General features: G+C 37.1%; 1 long non-coding RNA gene across 1 annotated transcript; it reads right to left on the reverse strand.

The window, feature by feature from the left end:
• Positions 1-4,781: 4,781 nt before the first annotated feature.
• Positions 4,782-6,925, reverse strand: LOC114634807. Its single transcript, XR_003713384.1, has 3 exons — positions 6,804-6,925; positions 5,612-5,769; positions 4,782-4,853 (listed from the first exon to the last, which is right to left on the reverse strand). It is a non-coding gene; the product is annotated as an uncharacterized LOC114634807 (long non-coding RNA).
• Between the last annotated feature and the right edge of the window lie 19,682 nt (positions 6,926-26,607).

The following is a 26,607-nucleotide window of genomic DNA, read 5'->3' on the forward strand; positions in this document are numbered from 1 at the left end:
CTCTCTCTCTCTCTCTCTCTCTCTCTCTCTCTCTCTCTCTCTCTCTCACACACACACACACACACACACACACACAAATACACACGCATACACATCATGACATAAGTGATCCCATACACATATACTAATACCAAATATTTTCAAGCGGAAATATTCTGAAAACATGTTTTTACAGCAAAAGCAAAAAATAATTAGAAGCAGCAAGTCCCTTTTTTTCAGTAGGTATGAACTATTCCAAAGACACACATTAAAGAAATCACAACACATACACCCCTGAAAGTTCAAAGAATTCCTTCCTTCTGCCTTCCTAGGAAGGGGAAGTTAGGACTGTGTAGGAAATGGTGAGGAGAGAGAGAATTTCTCTGTGAACTAGATGGACTATTTTTTTTTCAGCTCTTAGGAAATATCTCAAGCCGCCACCATAAAAGCCTCTGGCTGAGATGCTTAAAGGTGAGTAGTCCCAGCCTTCAGCCAGGCAGTCTGGGGGAGGGGTGAGATGCTGTGCAAAGGACAGGGAGTCATGTGTTCCAACTGTAAAATAGAAAAATTGCATGCAATTATTTTACAAGCAGAGCGCGGTGATGTGAAAGGAAGAAGTCGTGATGATGCTCTCAGCTTGTTAGAAGCTTCTCCTTCTGGGGAGCGTGAGGTTGCAAGGAGTCCTGCTCGCTGGCAGCTTTCCCTCCTTTCTTCTCTATACTCACCGTGAAAATAAATCCTGCGCGGAGGGGGTTAACGTTGCAAGGATGTTTTTAAATAATTTCTGTGACCAAAGCCAGAGATACAAGCCTGGCAATAATTCTCCCTGACTCCAAGCATCCTGTATTGATTGATTAATTATTCCACCAATGAACTAACAGGTATTGACCTTATCTGGTTGAGTAGCATTTAGCCAAAAGTCAGTAATCTACATCGACCACTTAATGGAACATCAAAGCTCGGCATTCTGACAGGTTTATGTCATTCAGCAAAAATCTGTCTACATTTTTTGCTGATACCGTGACCTTTTGTATCAAGCCGTCTTTATAGAAAACAAAAACCAATGACAAAATTAAATCTTGGAAATAATGCTTTGTTATGTAAAAGAAAGTTCTTCTTCGTCTATTGCAAATAGCTTCAGCCAAGATCCCACTGAGAGCTTTGTTTGGCTTTTTTTTTCCTATCTGAAGAGTGGTTTTCTGCGTGGTGGTAATATATGACATTCTCAAGCAAGAAATTATCAAAACAATGGACTATGAGATAATTCACACTCTAAGGATGGGTTCACATAAAAAAAGATCTTGAGTCAATGATGCTGGATGTCCAACGACCAAATACTTTGTGTTTCTGATCATCTAAGTAGCATAATTCCGATTAAAATATAGAATAAAATCTGCAATTCCCTGTACCACATATTTCTCTCAGATTAGAAGCAATTTTCATTAAAAACAAAAACAGCAGAATTTGTATTCAATGTTTAATATATTGATATACGGTTAATATGAAAACGTACAATGAGTCCTTGTTCCAATTCTGCTCCTTCCCATTGAAGGATATATAATGAAACCTGGTAAACAAATCCCCAGCAATAGTTTATGCATGATTCTATCTGAAACCTTTATCTGTAACTCTAAGTTTGTTCCTTCCCATGAGCCCTGTCTGCATGAAGATGCCCATGTCTTGTTTCACAATTCTTATTTTTAACTTGTAATTCAAAATAATTAAAGCACCATTATGCTAAAACATTTTTAAAATGACTTCTAGGAATATGCCCCTGACTTAGTAGGTTGTGATCGCGGGCCTGCCCTTCAGTGTGCAACTCAATGGAGAGTTCCTTTTTTATATGAATTCTTTTTGATGGCTAAGGATTCTCCTGTGGGCCTGCCATCAGGATAAGCATTTGGCCCATTGGATTTACTCCTTCTTCACTCAGAAACAGATAGTTTTGCTCAGTCGCATGTAGAATAACTCTCACAGTTGCAAAGCAGAATCCTGATTTCCATTTGCAATGACCAATGTGCGTTCTCTGTCCTCATTTGAACTCCAGCCGTGCACTGTAGCCCTCTTGCAGTTAAATGAACTTAGCTTATGTCCATAACTCATTTAATATAAAAAGTAAAAATTCCCACAACTCATTTAATATAGATGTTAAAATTTCCCTCTATAGTAATGCTTTTCAATAAATGGGGAATAGCTTCCATATATAAGCCAGACAATCATTGATTATAATTAAAATGGAAAACAGATCTCAGCCCAGTGGCAATTTCTCCTCATCTGAATTAGCTCAGTGTCAAACAGTAAATCAATACACCAAAGATAAACTCGCTTATCTGCAAAATATGTGTGTTGGTACATATCGATTACTTACATTCAATTATCCATGATTATGTATTAATAATTTATTTTATAAATTGATAATGTAAAAGATTACCAAAGAAGAAAGGAATGTTTGTATTATCTTTTTCCTCTGATCTTACATGAATTCAGAAAAATGAAAAGAAATAAAAAATGCAAAGATACACTAACCTTAAACTGTCAAATAGCAATTTAATTGGTCACAAGAAGATGCCATAGACCTGAAAGGTTTTTTGTTTTTGTTTTTGTTTTCATTAAAAACTGATTTAGCAGAAGCCTGCCTGCTCTGATCTCTGTGAGAGAAAATGCATGTAATCCTTGAGAGACTTGAGGCCCCAGGGAAGGAGGTGGTCTGGTGAGAGAAGCACCCCCTCTAAGGCAACAGGGAGGAGGAATGGGATTGTAGAAAGAGGGACCAGGAGCTAGTGGCAATGATCGGAATGTAAATAAATAAAACAATTTAGAAAAAGAAACTGACTTCAATAGACACAATAAGATATTGTATCCAGTATTTAATAGATAAAATAATAGGCACAAATCATGTCAACAGACATAGCAGAAAAAAAGAAGAGAAGGAAAGGAGAAGATGCAATCAATCTCTTCATGAGAAATACCTTCACGGGAAGAGGGGAATGCACACATTCACCTAAGGCCTTTCTGCTTCATAAGCAACAGCAAAATTGAGAGAATTGACAAAAAATGGAAAATGCTTAAGTCTCACACGAGAGTTGTTTCCCTTTATATGAAGTGAGCAGGCTGAGTCACAGCACCCAGAGAGATGTCCACTAGCTTCTGTTAAGATTTCTCAGCTTGGATGAAGTACTGTACGATTGCTCTGGTTGAAGCATCCACATTAGTGCTGACTGGCACCTTGATCACTTTTTGGGACTGCATCTTTACATTTTATGAACTGAGATATTTTGATTCCTTATATATATTTTCTGTACAGTATACACTCATCAGTTTAATTAGCCTTACGATGCATTGTTTTTACAGCAGATTTATGATATCTCTAAGTTCTGGAGAAGACAAGATACGCAATCCAAGTAGCAAATGGCGGTTCCTCCTACAAAAGGAATAGAGGTGGGGGTGGGGGTATTTGTTTGCATTTGTTTTGTTTTTTGTTTGGTTTGTTTGTTTTTCTTTGAGAAAGTGTTTCTTGGCACTTGCTTTGTAGACCAACCTCAAACTCAGAAATCCATTTGCATCTGCCCTCTAAGCTAGTATTAAAGGCATGAGCCACCACATCTGACCAAAAGGCAATAATCTTGAAGCTGATGTTTTGTACAACAGCATATAACTTCTTTGACAAAACAAATGAGTAGATTAAACAGTAATGTGGTTCAGAAGACCTTACTGTAGGTAGCTTAGGAAACATTAATTGGTATGCAATTAGTATATAAAATATTAAGTGCAGTTAGAAAAGTAAACACAAACATTATAGAATGGAAATTTCCAGACTTTAAATCACTGAAGTAAATGAGCAGTCTATCATCTCAGCAAGTAAAATCCAACGAAAGAAGTACTGTGCTTAACTAACATGTAAGACATGTTGTTCACGTATGGTTCTCAGACATAAATATGTTTTGGTCTAGGGAAATGTTTACAGTCTTAACAGTTATAGAGGACACAAAAGATCATTGGCTCATATCAGGTCTGTTCATTGTTTTTATAAATTTTATAAATAATGTTTAAATTTAAATGTATATTTATAATTTTGCCTCATAAACTATAACAAATACTTAACATATAGTTTAAATAACACCAATAACTATACTTGTCCTAGAAAATGCGAAGAAATTGCATTGTCTTCCTTCTGTTCTTCAAACTTCTTCAATGAGTTCTAGTTAAAGATAGCTCGGTTCCTACCTCTTCATCTAAGCTTGCTCTGTTACAAAATGTTTGTGATGGAGTAATTGCAGGAAGTAAGATGTCACCCAAGTTTGTAGTGAGAAATGAGAGGAACATGTTATTAGATTTTCAACAACAGTAAATGTTCCTTTTTTATATTACAGTAAAATTTAGTAAATGATAATCACCCAGTTACTGACGACTCCAATATAATAATGACAATATTCATGACATTTCTACTCCTACATTTATTCTTCTTTCATCAACTCCCAGCATCTTCCCTCCCTACCCTTCCCACCCTCCCTTCTACCTATACTCCCCACGCCCCCTCTGCCTTAGATTCAGAGCAAGCATCCAAGTGTTATTCACTGAACTTCCTACAACAAGATGGACGAAGTTAGGCATATACTCTCATACCAAGGCTGGATGAGGCAATCCCGTAGGAAGAAATAGATCCTACAAGCAAGCAAAAGTTTCAGAGGCACACACACTAAAAAACTCCAGGCTAAAGAACTACAACGCATATGCAGGGCCTTGGCATACATAAAAATGAAAATCATTTAGCCTCCACTCAAAGCTGAGAACAGCATCATTGCCCTGAAGAGAATCGTTGATCTTCTGTATGCAGCACAAGTTCTTTTATGCACATTTCTGATTGTCCATGCAGCCTAGAAAATGAAAACAAACATACTAAATGGCCAGGGCTCAATCAACTAAACAACTGTGTGCTCCATCTCTGGTAAAGTGAACTAGGCTTTGAAAGAAAATGTTAGCATGTGGCAGTAGAGGGAACGTGGAGTGTGGTAGGTCACATCTCCCGTGCTGTATATTTGCTTTTGCTGGTGATATAAGAGTTTCAGGCATCATACATGTTATACCAAAACAAAGTAATGGTTCTCATATGAATAAACTTGGGCACTGGGTCTCTACAAAAACAAAAAGGGGTTTAGGTTTCCCTAGAATGTCGTAGATCACACTTTAAAAACTACACAGTATATGGTTACCTATCAATTATAAAAGTCTTGATGACTTATTGAAATGTTCATATATTCTATGTGGGTAGATCAACAGACAACTTTTGGGCTTCGTGAACAACCACAAGGTTCCTGTGGGCAAGTGTAAAACTGTCAAAGGATTTCCCCTCGAGAAAATTTCATTTCAAAAATGAAAATCACACTCAAAGGTGGGAACAACATCAGACTGCCCTGATAAGGTGGAATTTTGTGTCACGAAACTCTAAAAGGGCTTGAAGCTTGAGTACATCGCTTTCGAATATGTGACTCTGTGCAGATACTGTGTGTGTTACACACGAGATAGTAAATTAGAAGAAACCGATTTTGATAACGATGCTGTTATAAAGCAAAGTTTTAACATGTGATCTTTTATTTCATCTTCTTTTATACTGGGGCAGGAAGCATGCACTTACCATGATGAATATGTGGTGGTCAGAGGTCAACTTTAAGAGGCCAATCCACTAAGTCTGGGGTTCCATCTCAGCTTGTTAGATTTGGCAGCCAGTATCTTCCACCAGCCCAGAAACGTGAATTTCTAAATCATTACTTCTGCTCCTTTAATGTCTTCCTTCTGTTAAAAAGAATAAAACCAACTTAAATTATTAATAAAAATTGTTTTAATGTAGGTGCAATTTACCTCAAATAAACTGACCGGGTGGCTAAACTAATCTAGAAATATGAATTTTTACCTCCACCCTTTTGGCATACAAGGAGCGTAAATGAGACCATTTTCCCTTTTAGCTTACTGCTACCAGTTGGTGAACTCAGGAGAGTGTCCCATTTAGTAGTTAGCCTAAAGTAACAAGTTTCAGAAGCATGCATGGAAGATTGGGAAAGCCGATGGTACCTGCCTGGGCTCTGTAAAATTGTGGAGCATTACTGATAGCTGAACATTTTTAAAAACCCTCAGCATGGCACTAATCTTACTCATACAAACAGACACACATATCATACCTTAATAGATGCATTATCTAGGAAGGAGGAAGGGAGCTTTTTAGTGCTGTGTTGCACATAAACTGGGCTTTATGTACAGAAAGTTACTTTACACAGATAATGAACCTAAAGTAAAATGGTTATGTCTGGCAGCTAATTCAGCTTTATAGTATAGAGAGGTACATTCTTCATAATGGTACCTTCTGATTCTACTTCCTGAGTTCAGTAATCAGTGTCAATTACTGCTGGTTTCCATAGAAACAAGACAACTAACGGTTTTTAAATCTTCATTCATAGAGTACTTTTACAAATTATGTAGACTTAGGAATGGACTGCTTCCTAAGGACATAATGCTAAAGTAGACCCCAATAATTTTTAACCCCTTCAAATGATGTTTAAAATTTTGTGTCTGGTTCCCTAATATTGGACTCACATGTTTAAACACAGCGATCTGTATTTCAAACAGTAAGATGAGATTAAGCCACCCTTCCCTGAAGGGATGTTGAACAATTTGCTAGCAGCTGTTGAACAATTGGGGAAACCTACATTGTTAGATCATTGATTACAGTAATACAGGAACATAGCATCATTTCCCAAGATAAAGATGATTTAGGTTTTCCTTTAAAAGATTTTTGGCATTTAGAAAGCCTTTTGTATACTCACATTACTTACATTTGTCCCTGTGAGAAACTATTTGACAGACACATTACAGGATAATTTCAAATTTCGACCCAAAGTCCTGGGCTCTAGTGAGGCAGAATGGTATAAGAGCAGGAACACCTGAAGGAAGAAAAACTGTCCCCACCAGATAGGTGGCGGACAAAGTACCTAGACAAGGAATCAGGCATAATTTTCAGTTAAACCCCAGTGATATTCCTCCCACAGGTCTCCATCCCCTAAAATTTCCAGAGTTCTGAAATATCACTGCTATCTGGGGATCAAGAATTTGACTCTTGAACTTCTGTGGGACATTTCCTATTCACATTAAAACACCTGTCCATCAGGTCATTAAGGACAAATGAAAACAAGGCAGACTTGATGTTGTTAATTACATGGTTTTGAAATATATTTGAATTATTCTGCATTGATGCCTACTATATAAGTAATTGTCTTCTTCACTGTGTTAGAGCGACCCTTATTGCTAATATAAATTTAATGCGTGCTGTTCTTTGTCCACTTGTTTCCTTTATGCATGCTGTAGCGGTACAAGGATAATGATTCCACACTCTGTTTATGGAACTGACTATTTCAATTATAAATTAAAATTTGATGACAAAGGATTGTACCAGCCAGGGTTCCATCCGCTAATGTGTTTCCGTGCGTTGGGCATTTCTTTGCATCTCCACGAGGTCTTTTAAATAAACAGTTTCCCAGGTTCTGAATGTCTTCATTTTCACTGCTTCTCAATGTGGAGATCCCAGAAACCATGCTTATTCTCACACTGTCTCTCACATCAGTTTGAAGCAGCAATGAAACACTGAACTTGAGCGTGTTCCAGGGCCTACGGGTAACATGTTTGCTGGAACTGTGACTCACCTGAAAAGTGGGAAGGTATTAGATTTATTTTACTATAAACTCTAATCCATTCTCCTTGAATAACAGCTGAAGCACCTAGCTCCCTTCTTTCCTTAAGTGGATGGTATTACCTCTCCCATGAAGGAGCCTAACCTCCAGACAGCCCACAGATACAAGGGAACCTCACACTTTGCTGCGGGATATAATCTATAATCATCAAACATGATTTATCTATGAAATGCAGGTTAAGCTAAACCTCATCTCCCCTTAGACTGGATCACATCTCTCCCTCCCTCCCATCTCTCTCTCTGCATTCTGCATGTGTATGTGTCATGGATGTGTGTGTATATGTGTCATGGATGTGTGTGTGTATGTGTGTGTGTGTGTGTGTGTGCGCGCGCGCCAGCATGTGTGCGAGTGCACACACGTGCATGAGTGTGTATGGTTTGGGGTAAAATATCTGCATCTCTGTCATGTGCCTCAATGCTGTTATTTGTCCCACATTATTAATGTCAGTTTGTCATAGATTGAAGTCATTGTTATGTCTCTTTCAAAAGCAACTTAAAGAAAAAAGAAAAAAAACCAGCAGGACCCAATTGAAATATTTCCTTTCAATACAGCCAAGCTGCAGGCATAAAACACAATAGTAAAATATACAATGGGCCAAAGTAAAAGGGCTTTAGAGTGGATCTTTGTCATGCCACTGAAAGTATTTCATAACATCAGCAACTGCTTTTCTCAACTGACATCATATAGGTCTCAGCTAATGAAAGGAGACATGGAGCATGTTACATCAAATAGATTCTGGACAGAAAACAGAAAATGGATCGTGAATCCAGGGCCCCTAGCTAAAGCAGTCAGATCTTTGAATAGCAAAGGAACTAATGTGCTTTAGCTCTTCTCCCTTCCAGCCATAAAGCAAGAGCAGTACTAAAAGTGTTCTCTTTTCTACGATTCTCACTCCCCAATGCCCCCCCAAACACATACGCACACACACACATCACTGTGAAAGTCAGTTAGCAAGGATCAAAAACATTTCCTTTTAAATGAATCATGGCAATCCAATAAAGATGCAGCACAGGGATTATGCTCAAATCAATGGCAGAGCCGTAGCCAGTATTGGCAAGTCTCAAGGAACAAAAATTGCTCACGGTCAGGGCGTGTCCATCCAGAAATGAGCTTTGGGGCTAAGCACATGCTATGGGCTGAGCAAAATCCCGCCGGATTTTATAGTTGCTATTGCTTTAAGTAACTTTAGAGTGCTATAGTATTGGCTTCACTCACATCTTCCACGGATGGGCCAAGACAGGGATCTTCAGTGATGCAGTTATAGCCAGTAAGTGTGACTGCAATACTGATATGTAGAAATAAGTGTTAAATAACTAGGGGACATAATTGATTTAAAAGAATAGGATACTGTATACATCCCTTTGGAACCCTGAGTAGTAAATGAAGAGACATGCTTACATATTCAAAGCACTGGCCGTCAACTCTCATGAGTTTCCTATGTGCGATTTACTTCAAATTTGTGAGGAAGGTATTTTTATTACGAAGGGTTATATGCACCCCTCCCCATATGAAGATATAATATTTGGACCATGTTCCACACAATCTTCTCTGCCTTCTCCCAAGTCTCCCTTGTTCTCTAAGTCAGCTTCTCTTCCATGTTCATGTCCATGGCACATATTTTTGTATGTGTTTAGCAGATCTAAAAGCCACAAAGCATGATATCTGTCTTTCTGAAGCTGACTTAATTTCCTGAATATAATTATGTCCATTTGCATCAATCTTTCTGAAAATGACAGGGAATTTTTTTAATGTTTGAAAGAGAGATATAAACAGAGTTTGGTTCTTGTGACTATAATCTACAGCGATCTTCTCAGTCCTTCAGCTGCCGAGGTTTTGCTTGTTGTTTCTTTTCTTCAGTGCCCAGAATTAGAATAAAAGCCTTGTGCTCCGTAAACAAGTGCCCTGCCACTGAGCTAAGTCCCTGCCCATTGTCATCATTTAGAATATTTAGCCTGAGCCCAGCATAGTGATGCACTCCAGGAGTCTCACTACTGAAGGGGCTAGGAGAGAGGATCACGAGTTTGAGGCTAGCCTGAAGTACATTGAGATATATTGATTGTTTTATTTTTCTTTTTGTTATTTTTGAGATTATATTTTAGTTAAAACATTTCTCTCTCTGTATGTGTGTATGTGTGTGTGTATCTGTGTGTGTGTATCAGATTGTGTGTGTGTGTATCAGATTGTGTGTATCAGATTGTGTGTGTGTGTGTGTGTGTGTGTGTGTGTGTGTGTGCTGAATCTATATAGTGTGTTTTCAGATATGGCATTAACTCTGGACAAACCCTTGTTCTGCTCTTCCCACTACTCTCCTTCTCCCGGCTTTACTCAACTGTGTTTCATTCTTTGAGGCCTCATAGTCTTTTCCCCATACAGTTTAACACACTCACTGGGGTCCTTCTTGTCCAGCTCAAATACGAACTGGCATGTTGTTGAGACTTTACAGGTGTCATTTCAGATGGTACTAGGACTTCTTACATCTTTAATAGCTCTATAGAACCTCCTCTGGAGCCGTGGCTATTTTCCATTCCGTGGAACACAGTCACGTTCATTTGGGTTCTGCAGATCTACAAATAACAGTATGAGGTTCAGTCTGCTACAATGAGATGAGATGGAGGGAAGAAGATCAGACATTGGTAGTAGAATGGGAAATCTCACGTTGAAAAAGATGGGTCTTCATGCAGAGTCACACCAACTACTTGTAAGATTTCACATGACTCATTTATCCTTTTGAAGTGGTAGTTCTTCAGCATCAAGTTCGTTTCATCTCTGCATTTTTAAATCTAAGAGTACACTTTCAATTAAGAGGAAATCAATCCCAAGGCTTTCATGGTTAATCAAAAGAAGGCTTATAGCCTCCAGACCCTTCCAAGTGTATCTTCTGTGCTGTATTAAGATTTGACAACAGTTGATCTATCATGGGCTATTTTTCTTCTTTCACATTAAAAAAAATTACATGACTATGAGTCACCTTATTTAATCCATTACCTGATAATAACATCCTTTATGATTAGCCTAGAGGTCTAAAATAATAACTAATAATCATCTGCTTGTTAGAAAGCTATCTTAGCTGGAGACACTCCATCTAAACTCGGCAGCCCATTGTATTTCAAGGCCAGACCCCCAGGGTCTGTTGATCTCTGTGTGCAGTCAGGGCATATGGCATAGTTATCCTCTCTGAGGGGATAGAACCAATTTATTTCAAATAGAAAGGACTTATCAGATCTAGACAGATCTTTAAAACACCTGTAAGATAATTTGGATTAACAGCAGTAATAAAACAGCAAGCAAGTTTCCCTCCCCTTAAAATGATAAATGGCTGGGTTTCATTGAGCAGACTTTTCCTTATCTGATTTGTTTTTAAAATGATAAATAGGTTTCCATAAATCTAAAGGAAACTCTGGAGTCACCATCTACCTAATTGAATCAGAGCTTATATGATTCAAAGAGATAAGAACACATTAAACAAATGAGGAGATTTTACATGCCCAAAGTGGATATAAAATTCACCTTTGAAGAACACAGACAGAAACCTGAATATCTAAAGCAGATAAACTATCAAAATTAAAGTGACATTATTTGAAACTGTCCCCATTTATGAGCAGACTCTGCTTCCTGTCTGTTTTACCGTTTGCAAATATTCTAACAAGAATTATCGTGATTCCCCCAAAGATTTTATTTATTTTTTTTACCAATTTTCCAATTCATTACACTTTATGGTAAACTCTTTTGTCAGTAAACTTCCCATTCTGTTTGTGATATTAATGTTCCTAGTGTCAACCATCAGGGGTTCTGTAGCCTGAATTTTCATCTCTTCAGACAGAAATCCAGTGTGAGCTCTGATTTTCTGGTCTTTCTTGTCCACTCCAGTTTGTCTTCCATTTCAGTTTGCTCTTCTTGTGATCTCTGCCCCAACTCACCTCCTGGCTGTAGCCTAACTGACTCTCATGCTGTGCTTTCCTCTTGTGTTTGTTGCTGTTGTTTGGTGTTTTGTTTTGTTATTGGTTGGTTTTTTTTTTCTTTAAATCTTTTTGCCGGAAGCTCCACCATCCACATATATCAGTAGCTCTGCTTCTGAGTCATTATCGTTCATAAAGGTGGGTGAAAATCTGAAATACTCATGGTACTCAAAGAGGAAAAGTTTGGTTTCACTAGACGGGCAGAGAACGGGTTTCCAAGTGATTTTCATGAGACAAGACATAAATATCTTTTGGAATCGGGAACACTTGTCACAGTGTCTTCAGACTTGAAAGCAAAACCTTCTTGGCATAAGAGTAGAAGGAAATTATTTCAATTCATGTCTGTAAATCCTTCAAAACAAACAGAATTCATTTGTTTCCAAGATGGTTAAGTGAAAATGATATGAGAATAGTGAATGCTTTTAGGTTTATGGTTACATTCATATACCTTTTCTTATTATCGGGACAAAGAGAAAATAATGGAGTGAAAACTTTCTGAATAATCTAATGCATAAGTGACATTCTCAAACAAGTAATTGTGACACAACAGTTCAAAGTATTATATAAATGAGAGCAAATGGCCGAGGTTATGACTTACAGGCCCTACGCAAGTCTCTCATTCATAAAGCTTGGGACTCAATCCCTAACACTTTAAAAATAAAAAATTGAAATAAATGATAATGCAACACTCTTTATTTAAAATTCTTCAAGGTATTGCATAGTATTTATAGCAAAATCCAAAACTCTTACTAAGATTCCACAAGATCTTTATCAACTAGATTTTTCCAGTACCTCCAGGTCCTTGCTTTCTGTACTGAGCAACCAACATCTTTGTTCCCTAATTCTGTTCTTGAGCAAGAGAGAGACATTTCTATCTCAGCATGTGACACTGAAAAATATTCTTTCTAAATTTCTATACCCAATCTAACCAAGGGTCACTCTTGGAGTCACGCTTGGAGATATGTTCTACCTTTTTATTAAGCAGTTATCTTTTCTTTATTATGACTCCCTCTTTTACATATACACATACACATTGTGATTATATGTGGATATATATACATGTATATAGTGACACTGAAACTATTTGAGAGCATAAAAGTTTCCTTTGAAGGTGGCCCAACCACAAAACTGCCTACTGTGCAAACTCAGATTCCCAGCACCCATGTTAAAGGCTGGATATGGTGGCATTCATCTGCAATCCGAATGCTGGTCATGGAGGAACAGATGAGAGCAGATTCCTAAAGCTATATGGCCAGATAGTCCATCCATTCAGTGAGCTCTGGGCTCAGGCAAGGACCCAATCCCCAAAATTAGCATCAACAGCAATAGAAAAGTACATGTGATTCAACCTCAGGCATATACATACATCATATGCATGTATGCACATGCACATACATGCACACACACAGAGAGAGACATGTCTACCAAATACACATGAACAAAAACAATCATAAACTCACACATGCAATGAACACAGACACACACATACAAAATACACTAAACATACTTATAAGAAAGCCTCGTATATGATGAGACCTCCAAAATATCCCCTTCTTCTATTATCACTTTCTAAGTCTGTCTTTTTCCGTATTTATCAGGCTTCCATAAAGCTATCTGCAATGGGTTGAGGATGGGGTGGTGATACATTTTCAGCACTGAGGACAGTTCCTGACTGCTAGAGGAGTGCTCACCTGGCCTTTTCTAGGATATCTGGAAGAATTAACATTGTATTCTAGATAATACAATTGCTACAGAGGAAGATCCTAATGCTGGAATATTAATCAGCAAATGTATGGAATTAACCAAGTATTTATATTTCCCTCAATGTATTACAATCCCTACTATTCATAAAACTTGATGATAAGTATCGGAGAAGCACAATTATTGCAGCCCTTAGGAAGCCTAAGATGGCTAAGAACATATTGTACGATGTGGAAATGAGAGACCAGTTAGACAAATTAACAAAATTCTTCATTTGGAGAACAATTTGCCTAAATGTAAAAGGAAAATTTCCAAACAGAAACTGCCAGAATCAAGGTAGAACAATTGACTCTCATATGATCTATTGGCAGCAGAACCATCTATTCTTAAAAACAATAATGCCTTGGAGCTGGAGAGATGACCCAGCAGTTAGGAGCACTTCCTGCTCTTACAGAGGAACATTGTTCAGTTCTCAGCATCCACACAGTGGCTCAGAATTCTCTGTTACTCCAGTTTCAAGGTGCTAATGCCATCTTCTGGCTTCCACGGGCTCTTACATGTATATGGTGTATGTACATTGCTCATGAAAGTACACACACACATCGACTAAAAACAAATGTAATTTTAAAGAAACAATAACTTCTTATAAAATTTGTTAATTTTAAACTGCTTGGGTTAAGTGATTACCTATTCAGTACTCTAATAGGATCTATCAGTTTGTCCTTTGAACTTTTATATTAAGATATATTGATTAGGCTATTGTGACATAATTTATTAATAGATCCACTGGGTGGGCCTAAGTTGAAGGGCTTCTTTGATTAGCTGAGAATGAGTATAAGTAAGTGGCCAAGAGTCTCACCCAACTACACTCCATAGTTCAATGGTACTAACTAATAGACATGCACAAAAGAACACAGCCCTTGTTTTTACGTAATCTATTTTCATACTGAATGATGCTTACATTTGATATCCCCATACAAATTGTACCAACACTTTAAAAAAAATCAAAGAAAATTAAACATTGCTCCAGAAAGTATTATAAGGCCCACATATTATACTAATTTCATTTGTTTATATTCATTTATTTATTTTAAATTTTTATTAGTATCCAACTGCTTACTTAAAGCATTTTAGTTTGGTATTTTTAAGACAATAGAAATCTGTTGATCAGCAAGGTTGGTTACAAGGGTTTTAGTGGACAACTGTTGGCAGGAAGTTGGTGAAAATAACACATTGTATTTTTGTTGATATTTGTGTTGATTGACCATGTAAAGAGTTTCCCAATTAAACTGGTTTCCCCTTGTCATTATCATACTTTGTGGCATTGGTATACAAGCCTGGCAATATATTCAAAGGACTCTATATCCTACCACACAGATACTTGTACACCAATGCATATTGCTGCTGTATTCACAGAAGAAAGGAAAGTGAATCAGCCTAGATGTCCATAGAAGATGGAGAAATAATGAAAATATTAAATGTATCGACTAAATTTAATTTGAAACGGAGTCTTTCCTGAACCATGTGGTCACAGACAAAGTGGTTTTGTGGATGTCTCCAATGCTGACCACATGGACACGTTAGCCATTTGTTTACAGCTCTGTGTTCATGAAGAAGGCAGCCAATTAAAACATTTGAACATGAATAAATTATTCTATTGTCATGATCAGATCTTTGTCAAAAAGCTACTTACTTTAAAATGTCAGGAAATATTTTGATGGGAACAATTTATATCTTTGAATATTTTTTATTTTACATTAGGTGCTATGAGGGTTTTTTTTCCTGAGTTGTGTGTATGTGTACCTGATGTGTGCCTGTTACTCAAGGACAGAAGAGGGCATCAGATTTCCTAGCACTGAAGTTACACATGGTTGTGAGGAATATGTGAGTGCGGATAAGAGAGCCTGGGTCCTCCACAAGAGCAGCAAGACCCCTCACCTGCTAAGCTATCTCTCCAGCCAGCCCCAACTAACTCAGGTTTTAAAAAGAATTAAGACAACTCCCATTGACTTACTGAGGGACCACTATGCACGTTGATGACAAATATTTTCAAATCACTCAGATGAAGGTAATTGGAATGTCCTGAATGAGAGGAGCACCTCCTCAGATCACATGGCTGGTGAACATTTATAAAATAAGATGGTTCTCCAGAGATTAAAGTACACAGATGATGTCATTAAGTTGTAATTCATATTTGATAGTGTTTCTTCCATCTCTGAAATGCATGTCAAGAATTCCTTGAGCTTAAATTTTGTACAGATTAGCAGTTATTCTATAACCTTTGAAAAAGTATATATATGATATATACATACATACATATATATATATATATATATATATATATATCCAAAGAGTAACATGATTTACTTAGTCATATTTTGTGAACTCACTATACTTTATATTATGGTCTTATCTATAAGACCTTTAACAAACTTGCAATACTTGAAAGTCACAAATTTTTATGAAAATATATTAACCATAATTCAAATTTCATACCTCACCTAATGGAATTAATTTATTATGAAAAATGATAAGCAAGTGAAAGTGTATGAAATATATATATTCAGGATTTTCTAGAGGAGTAGAATGTTACAATCATATATATATATATATATATATATATATATATATATATGATGCTTTAGGATGTTAGGATGACATATATATTCATTTTTATTAAAATTTATTAGAATAGCTTATAGGCTATGATCCAGCTTGTCAAAAACAATGATTGTTCTGCATCAGAATGTCCCAAAATACTCAATAATTGTTCAAGTTGTTCAGTCCATGTAGCTGAATGTTTCAGTCTGTCTTCAGTGTGGGTCAGGATCAGCTTTCAAACTGTTTGAAACATTAGAGTATTCATAAGACAACAGTTAAACCAACCATTTTTTGATTTTGCAATTTCTAGTAAGGCACCTCTGTACTTCCCAGATTCTTCCACACTGAGCTGCAAAGCTATCTGCAGCAAGCTGGGTATTAGGATGACCCCAGCCAAGTCCTGTTTTACAGTTGGAGCTAGAAGGGCCTTATAGCACAGATTTTCTTGCTAAATATGCCAGTATTACTGTCATGTCTCTCTGCCTGTAAAACTTTCTAGCTGGTTCCTTTTTTATTATGATGTTTTAAATATCTTTGTTCTCAGTAAGATATATGAATTAAAGAACAAAGTCTTCTCTTCTCCTTCTGTGTTCTGAATACACACACACACAAATATATATATGTGTGTGTGTATACATATATGTGTGTATATGTATATATGTGTATATATATATGTATAGATAGATAGATAGATAGACAGACAGAGGAGGTAATAAGTTGAGAATGTTGTCAAATATCATAGTGCAAGCTAAAAAGAAATGAAGCCAGACTACAGTAATAGCTTAGTTACATCACAATACATCACAAATAATCATAAGAAAATATAAAAATATAACACACATACACACCAACACACACACCCTTGCACATACACACTGTACTTATTCCTGATCTTTGTGATGCTCATCCTTCCAACATGAGAATCCTATCCACAGTGGTTGTACCTCTACATCATCTACACAAAACACAATCAGTTCCCCAGTTCTTTCTACACCTATTTGCATTGCTGCGGAAAAGGCATTAAGTATTCTAAGCTTGGGGCTCCCACCGAGCTTATTTATTTCCAATTATGTATCAAGTGACAGCACAAAGGTGTATGGGCATTGAGCTGCTTTGATTCTCCATTACATGTAAATTCAAAGCTCAAGTGCCTGTAGCCAGCCATGATCAAGGTGGAATCTAAAGGCAGTTCTTTTCAGTAACATGATTTCATTCAAATAGAGTCACTTTCAATTTGTGTTCTCCCTTATTGTACACAACAAGCAATCATCATTATAATAAAGAATCAAATGGTAATGATACATACATATACGTATACATATATATGATTGTTGTCTGATCCTTTCTTTGTATTGATCATGTGTTCTCAAGTAACTAGAAATACATTGTCCAGAACACAGTATTGTTTTGATAAACACTTGATGGGTTGAACTGTACTGAATAAAGAATGAATGGATAGAAAATAATGATCTTTTAATCCTAGGTAAATTATTATCACAAGTTTTAAAGCTCAGATTATTGAGAACTTACTTCCTTTATCAATAACAACTACTGCAAGAATTAGATTCATTTGCATTCTAAAAAATCAGATATAGTCTTTAGACAGGTTCCATACTACACAAAGAAAGGTAAGCCTACTGTCTATCAGCAGTGTCAGGCATTAATGGCACCCACATATATGTTGACACTGGTACTGTAATGCACATTGTGCCACCAGATTGAAACAAGAGACTTGGATTCATTACATTGCAAATAGAAATAATAATTTCTGAAGATCTATAAATTTCTGCATTTATTTTTAAAACAAAAACAAGCTTCAGTGAGCATGTATGCACACAAGGCATTGTACAACTTGAGTTGGACATACTGCTCACTGCCAGTGGGTCTTCGAATTTGGCATTACCTAGTTCCTACTATTTCCTAGTTTCTTTAAGCTAGGGTTGAGTTTCCATTGCTTTTCCTAAGTTACTGCTGCTGTTTATGGCCTAATTCAGGCACTTAAAACACAAACCTATTCCTCTTAGAGGAACTTTAATTTGCAGCTAATGGTTTGAGCAGTCCCTGGACTCCTACTGACAGAGGGTATTTCAAAATGGTTCAGGCAGTTCTACGAAAGAATGTGTTCTTTAACACATAGATTGTGGAAAGAGGAAGGAAAAGGTAACACCCTCTATCCTCGACACTAGCTACATAATCTCAGCCTTCCAGATGCCAGGAGCATGGAAATTCTAGAATTTGTATGTTTCCAATAGTTTTCATACTATGGTCCCAATAATGTTCTGAGAAAGACAGTGCAGATAGAGAAAAGAATAAGTGTCTTCTTCTTTGCTCGTGTAGCATCTTTCTATGCTAGCCACAGCCTGCCATTGTTTTGTTCAAGATTAATGTGAGAGCTTTGGAAACAGCCCTTGCATTGTTCAGTTACCTCCATGTTAGTTTAAGTTTGGCTATCTTCTTCTATGTCGAAGAAAACTAAACCTGCATCTTTGGGGCAGGCTACACCTATGAATGCACTTGTGCTTCAACTGACTGGAAACTGGCAGTATTGATTTCCTTGCAATATACCTCAAGATGACCAAGGATAAAATTTCATAGAGGAAAAAAATCAAACCAGGTTTCATCTAGACTTTATCAAGGGCTTGCTAAAAGTGAGTTTCATATACCTCCTCAACTTCCTCAGTTATTGTTAAGATTTCTCATGCAAGAACTGAAAAAAAAAACATAATTCCATAGTCATGAGTCTGACTGAAGGCCATTCTGTCTGCTAATAAGAGAAAAGATGAAAGAGAAAGGGAAACAACGAAGATATAACATATTTTGACCACTAAATGCTACATAAAGCAGTTTCCAGTAATTTACCATATTATCATCAGAATAAGGAAGTGTTTGCTCTCCTTTTGTGTGAGCATTAGTGTCGAGTTAATATGCTGTGAGCATTTTGTAAATCATGAAGGCTTTCAGACAGTAGCATCCGTTACAAGCACTAGGGTTTGGTTGCACAGGCAAACTGACAAATGGGGTAAGACAGTTGTATCAATGCACTATTTTTGAATGATTTAGACAGTATTTTCTTCAACCAATGGAAAGAATATGAGTTTCATAACCTAATAAAAGCATAGGGAAAAAAGATCCCAAGAGCTTTAAAACCAGTGAAGCAGTCTCTCTGATTTCACCATATTGTTCTAACCTTTGCTAGGAAAGGTCTATAAGATTCACCACAATTTATACTTTTCGTTAATCATTCCTTGCCTTGACTTCAGACTCCTGGAACAAATATAACTTTCCTAATTCTAAAGAAACTTTTCTGATAGAATGACTATAAAGATGATCACTATTGGTAATGGTAAGCTTTGCATCTTGCTTTAAAACCCCAGTAGGGTCCCCAGTGGAAGAGTTAGAGAGAGGACTGAAGGAACTGAAGGTGTTTGCAATCCCATAGGAAGAACAACCATATCAACCAACCAGACCCCCCACCCCAGAGCTCCCAGGGGGAAACCACCAACCAAGTGGGTGCCCATGGCTCCAGCTGCATATGTAGCAGAGGATAGCCTTGTCAAGCATCAATAGAAGAAGAGGCCTTTGGTCCTGTGAAGGCTCAGTTCCACAACGTAGGGGAATTCCAGGGTAGGGAGGTGGGAGTGGGTAGGCGGGTGGGAGAACACCCTTATAGAAGCAGGGGACGGGGGATGGGATAGAGGGTTTTGAGAGGGGAACCAAGAAAGGGGATAACATTTGAAATGTAAATAAAGAAACTATTCAATTAAAAAAACTCATTACAAAGACAATCTATAGGTTTAGTAATCATTAGGCTAATTTAATTGTTCCATTGTTCCAACTCCAAACACTAAACTTAAATATAATGTAATTGTTCCATGGGTCGAATTTCAAATACTAAATATATATTCCGCCTGAACATTGTAAGTGATAAGAAAATATCAAACTCCAGTTAAAGTTGTAGATATGGAAATGTTTATGGGTAAAATATTGCACATTTGACAGAAAGAAAGACTGATGGCTAGCTAAAGGATTGACGGATATATATGTGATTAATCAAATGTGGGAAAATTAATTGAGAAATTAATATAAGTAGAGAAAAATAGATCTAACTAGTTGTACAAACTTTTGACTTTTGAATATTTAAAGTTTTTCATAAAAAATTTAGAAGCATAAATCAGCTGAGTTATAATACTACCTTTTTCCCCCTTAAGGCGTGATCTTAATATTTAATAATCACTGGAACTTCAGGTCTTAATAATAATTTAGTAATCAGCCTATTAGCTACCTGCCAGGTAATGCCACTTCCTGATGGCCCCTTTTCTTTCCATCTTGACTCCCAGAGCACAACTATTCTTCCACCCAGGACTCACCCGACCAGCTGCCTCAGGTAGGCAGAAACTGTGGTAGAGAAAAGCCCCACACCTGGCTGTCTCCCACTGGAGTTGTTCCAAAGTCCTGGTACTGCTTCCCATGACCACTGACTTCTTCTGTTCCCCCTTCCTTTTAGAACCCACAAGAATCCTGTTGTCTGCCTCTCAGGGAGCCTCCAGCTGCCCCTTGAGACCTTGAGAAGTCAGAATCAGTTCATGGTGCAGAGGAACTCATTCTGTGCAGCTTCAAGCACATAGTAGACTATTTATAGACAGTAGCTGATAACCATGAGAAGACTTAAGATAGAGCCTATAACCCTGAATACTAGACAAAATAAAGGCATCCCAACACTATGAGTTAATCCCTTCCTGAACATTGTAAACACTAAAAACAGAAAGACAATTTGAACAAGAAAGAAAGAATTACATCAAATAACAAATTTCAGATACCCAAATCCCAGTATAGAAACAAAAACATCATGAAACATTTGGGTTTGGAGAGATGGATCAGTGGTTAAGAATGCATGCTGCTTTTGAAAAGGATCCACTCAGCTTCCAGAACCTAGGTTGATCAGCTAGCAACTACCTGTAACTCCAGCTTCTGGAAATACAAAGTCCTTTTTGTGACATCTATTGGTAACCACATGAATATCTACTAACACACTGACGCACAGAGACACACGTATATAGACATAACTTTTAAATAAATGTAAATCATGAAACAATAAAGAATACAAGATAACACGACTCCTCCAAAAATTACAAATCCACAGTAATGTTCCCCTATGAGAATAAGCCTCCAGACAGAGAATTAAAAGAGTACTTGTAATTATAATCAGACAATTTGAAGACAGTGTATACATATATTCCAAAATAACAAAAGCAAACAAGTGAAATAAGAAAGTCAAGACAAAACAAACAAAAACTCAGAGGAAAGCCTAACAGGTAGAATAGATCATGTTGCGGGGGGACAGTGTGGAGAGTAAATCAGGATTGGAGGACAAGGGAAAGGAAATGAATCATGCTATAAGGGTCAATCTTAAGTCTTGAAAAACATAAACACATCAGCTGTACAAGGCTTGCACCAAGTCAAAGCAGGCAAAAATCCCAGCCTGAGCATGGGAGGGACTCACGAAGTCCCACCCCTAGTGGAGTAGCTATTATCGACTGATGGCTGTTGGCAGACAGTCAATTTCTTCAGAGATATGACCCCTGAGAAACTACCCATGTTCCAATAGATCATCTTATGTCCATTCACAATAGCACTTAGTATATGGGGTTTGTGGGGAGGGTGAGGACTGGCAGACAGATTGAGGGGAACTTGAGGGGAAGAAGAAGAAAAGAAAGATATGCCAATGAGAAAAATCTAGTCCGAGGTTCTTTCCACAGGAACTTCAAGACTCTTTGTGCTAAGTTTATCCTATGTGCAAGAAAAAGAGACAGGGTACAGAGGCAATGGACGTCATTTCAGGGGACCAGCCAGGGGACCAGCTTTACTGCCAGCTCTCAGACCTTCCATTAGCTCCTTGACTGCTAGCTCAGGCAGGTTTCCTCATATGCAGAAAGCAGTAGCAAAGTGGAATGCTTCTAAAGAACCCTCTGGCTCCAGAGTCCTCAATTTTCAGTTTTGCATGGAGGTGAATGTTCTGCATCATACTTGCCATCCCTTTAACATTTACAGGGCCGCTTTCCACCATCTTGGAGCCTGTGGCGGCCTGCTGGGAACAGGACTTCTAAAAGCAAGTATGTCTGGAAGGCTGTGGTGCAAGGACACTTTTGCTGGCTACAAGCGAGGTCTCCGAAACCAAAGAGAGCACACACGGCTCTTCTTAAAATTGAAGGTGTTTATGCCCGAGATGAAACCGAATTCTACTTAGGCAAGAGATGTGCTTATGTGTACAAAGCAAAAAACAATACAGTGACTCCTGGAGGCAAACCAAACAAAACCAGAGTGATCTGGGGGAAAGTAACTCAGGCCCATGGAAACAGTGGCAGGGTTGGTGCCAAATTCCAAAGCAACCTTCCTGCAAAGGCCATTAGACACAGAATCTGTGTGATGCTGTACCCATCCCGGATTTAAACTAATGCAGAGTAAATAAAAATAGATTTGTGCTCTTGTATTTAAAAAAAAAAACACTTACAGGGATGAAAAAAGAGGAGTCAAAGGCGAAATGCCATGAAAAAATTCAGTAATTAGTCTTGAGAGGGCTGCCTAACTTATAAGATGTATCAAGGAAATAATAATAGGTCTGACCTCAGAAACATAGGAGGAAAATGAGGCTAAGAATACAATATATGGTGCTGAACTACACTACACACACAAACACACACACATACGTGTGTGTGTGTGTGTTTGTGTTTGTAATAGCAATATATATTAGCTATACATATATATATATATATATATATATATATATATATATACACACACATTGCATATTCTTCTCCTCTTGTGTGTTTAAGTATAAGCTTAATGACATTATTATGGGAATTGAGGGACCAATTTTAGGTAAAATGAGCTTAGACAAGACCTTGTCTCTTTCTTCCTATTCTGCTTGTGGATCTGAAGCAGTTAGCAACCCAGAAATGGCTAGCTATGACCGCCAAATGTAAAGAAGAAAACTGGGAGGCATAGCTGAACCTACCTCATTGTCTTCTGCCTTCCCTTTTCTGTTAAAGGAAGGGAGTACAATCCATCACAAGAGGACAAATTCTGGGGCACAAGTGCCAGCTTAAATAGTTTCTTTTGTAACCTATTTTAAAATATTAAGAGAATCAGGCAACATGTAGAAAAATGTGACCAATTTAGTTAGCAGAGTGAAATATGCCATTTGGTCTCATTCATCTTAATAGGAATTTAAAAGCACACTCATGAGCCATTAGGACCCATGAGTTAGGTGAACTGAACAATGGTTTTACATAAGATCTGCTTCTAAGTCATTTAGTGCCTCCTTCCAACATTAAAAGCAAATATATTTTTTAAATTTAAAATTGCAAGAGTCATAACAACTTATCATGGAAATAATATCTGCAGGACTTATCATGCTTGCAGGGGACAAGAGGAGTGCCTTTACTCTATGTCTCGATCCCTCTGAGATGCCTCAGTGGATTTCCCCCTCACCCATCTCATGAGGAAACACAGCTGGCTTGGTCCCCTTCCCTCCTTCTTCTGCAATATGACTGCATAGGATCTTCCAAAAGGGCAAAAAGAAGAAGCCACCTAGGTGCCATTCAGAGATAAGTAACAAGGAACATAGAAGATAGTGAGGAACAGTGCAGAGGTCTGTGTGTGGCACATGTTTTAAACAAGATCTGGCCTTCTCACAGGTGCTGTGGCATTTCCTAGATATCTACCATAGGAAGTGATGACACATCTACACGTCATGGGTATGGTTGCACTTCCATTGTCATTACTGTAGAAAGAGAGTCCTATCTCTCCATCTTGACCTCATCCGAGAGGACATCAGAACTCACGCTAGCATGTTGCTTTGCTATGAATCAGCGTCCTTTGTGAGTAAGGAAATGGAGTCCTGGGACGAAGAGATGCTTTGAACCAAAATGCTTCTGTTTATACAATGTGTAGAAATACAAGTAGCCATAGACACTACTTCAAGCTTTTAAGGACATAGGGTGTGTACTCATTTGTTTCAATCTTTCTTTTTGTTTTGTTTTCTTTTATTCATGATAAGCCAATAATATAGGCAATGGTACATTTTATAGGTGGGACCCTGGAGCACAGCAAGAACAGGCTGTGGTGAGTAGACAAATAATATGAAATAAAAAAGAGAAACCATGAATATGCACTAATTCACTCAGCAATACCCTCCCTACCCTGCTTTACTACATCACGAAACTGTCAGGAGTATCACAATGAAAATATTGAAATTACTTTTTTAATTGTCAACCAATAGATTTAATCAATAAAAGAAGATACTTAAGTTATCCCATATTCTTGATAAAAATTCAGCTGTCAAACGTCACCTTTTTGAACCCAAAGGAACAGATAGGATGAAGAGTCCAGAATAACTGTTCAAATAAATTGAGAAAAAAAATTTGAAATCTTAGAAATAAAAAGAAATGTTTGCACTCTGTAAGAATAATTTACTAAATATTCTTATTTGTTGCATATTAAGATATATTTTCAAGTTGTACTAATTGTACCTATAGTAAGCCTTTCCATGTTTTGTGATGAGAAAGATTAATAATAAAGAAATTAGTCTTTACAGAAAAAAAGAAGTTACTTTTAAAACAGAATATTAGAGTATAAGTAAAATGCATATTGATAGCAAGTGAAAACTGAAAGTGATGTTTGATGCTGTTAAGAGTCACTGTATAAAATGTCTATTGCTTAGTCAAGTTCCATGTTAAATGTTTGCCTGACTACCTGTGTCCATCTGCTGACCAGACATCCCTTTCCATACTTCCTTGATAACTTGCTGTAACATTTGAGTTGCTTTTCTAAAATAACTATGTTCCAGCATTCTAGCCTAACTTCCAATCAATTACTTTTTTTAAACATGAGCAGTTACTTTATTTAAATAATATTTTATTTATCCTTTGGAATTTTCACACATGTGTATGATATATCTTACCATATGCAGTTTCTCTACACTCCCTGACTCTCCCTGCACCCCTCCAATGTGTCCTCTTCCAACTTCATGTCTTCTTTATTTTATTTTCTGTGATTATAACATTATTGTATCATTTTCCTTTTACTTTTCTGTTTCCAAGCCTTCTCATCTACCTTTCCTTGCTCCTTTCCAAATTTTGGCATGTTTTTCATTAATTGCTGTTGCATAGGTATGTGTATAAATATATAAGTTCCTAAGTGTATGCATATAAGCACACAGTCTTCTCACCACAAAATAATTTTAAATAATAATTTTAAAATAATTTTGCTTGTATGTATGTTCTCAGGAATGACCATTTGGTATTTGATAACTAATTGGTGTGCTCTTCCCTGGTGAAGACTATTTCCCCTGCTCTCAGCCATTTCAAATAAATGAGCCTGTTTTTATTAAATGCCTTTAGAATATCTAGAAAATCTAAGCCTTTGCATGTTTCACTGATTTATATTGTCATATCTGTATTCATAAGCTACTGAAGCTAGTGAAAACATTTCTTGTAAATGTACGGTATTATGGCATTAAAGTACAGTGTATTTTTTGACTACTAGCAGCAGAAGTTTGCGTTAGCTCTCATCCAAAATGTTTCATGTTATAATGTTAGAGATTTTATATTTTTAAGATTTTGCAATATTTGCCTATATATAACAACATACATTTTGTAGGAGACACAATTAATTTATGTTTATCTGCATCTGATACAGAGACCCTGAAGGTATGTGTACACAGTTTTTAGTGAACCTGTGTTTTGACTGTCATATAAAACCAAGTATGTAATGTTTCACTACTGGCATTATGCTGGAAACTTCAATATTTCTAATTTTGAAGCATTTTATGTCTGGCTACTTAGAATGATAAGAAGGTAATATATGACACTTGAGGTTTCCATCCATATGTACCTTTGTATTTAAAAGAGCCTATACAAAATTAATGGAAAAGAGCATGGACCGTGATGTGGCTAAAGAGGCAATCACATAAAAACACAATATTACCCAAGCAGTTAACCACTAACATGTAACATGACAAAGATTCTATATCAGCTCTACCTTTCGTTGTTAAAAATGGTAAAACAGTTCAGCCACAAGACCTGTATACCGCATCTCCTCAACAAGCCATAGTTACTAAAGCTTCTATAGACATTTGGTAAGCAATATTCTAGCATCCACCAACATCTTGAAGATATTTGTATTCAATTCCAAGAGGCCATTCTTATGGAAATAAATACACAAGTTTAAAACTGATTACTGTTAATTGTTTTCTTAAATGATTACTGTTAAATGTTTTCAGAGGTCATATTGTAGTCAGTTCTTCTTTAGATGCCAAATAAATTGAATCTAGTTGCCTATCTCAGTCCCTACACTATCGCAACCAACACTCTCTGATTCTGAAAATCAAGAGAAATCAAAACATGTCTGATGCATTCAAGAATCTTTAAATATTAGTGTTTAACTGGTTAGGCACAAAAATATCTACTCTACCTCACAACTTTCCAAGGAAACGGTTGGCTATGCTCACTATCAATTGTTAGGTAACTCTGAATTCAGAAAGGGCTTGGTCTGACACCTTCAATAAGGCACAAAAAAATTAACTTTTATCTGACCTGATATGCATCCTTGATTTCTCTAAATGGGTGTGGCAGTAT

The sequence above is a fragment of the Grammomys surdaster genome, unplaced genomic scaffold (genome assembly GCF_004785775.1).
Source record: "Grammomys surdaster isolate TR1022 unplaced genomic scaffold, NIH_TR_1.0 99, whole genome shotgun sequence".
In the NCBI taxonomy this organism is placed as follows: domain Eukaryota; kingdom Metazoa; phylum Chordata; class Mammalia; order Rodentia; family Muridae; genus Grammomys; species Grammomys surdaster.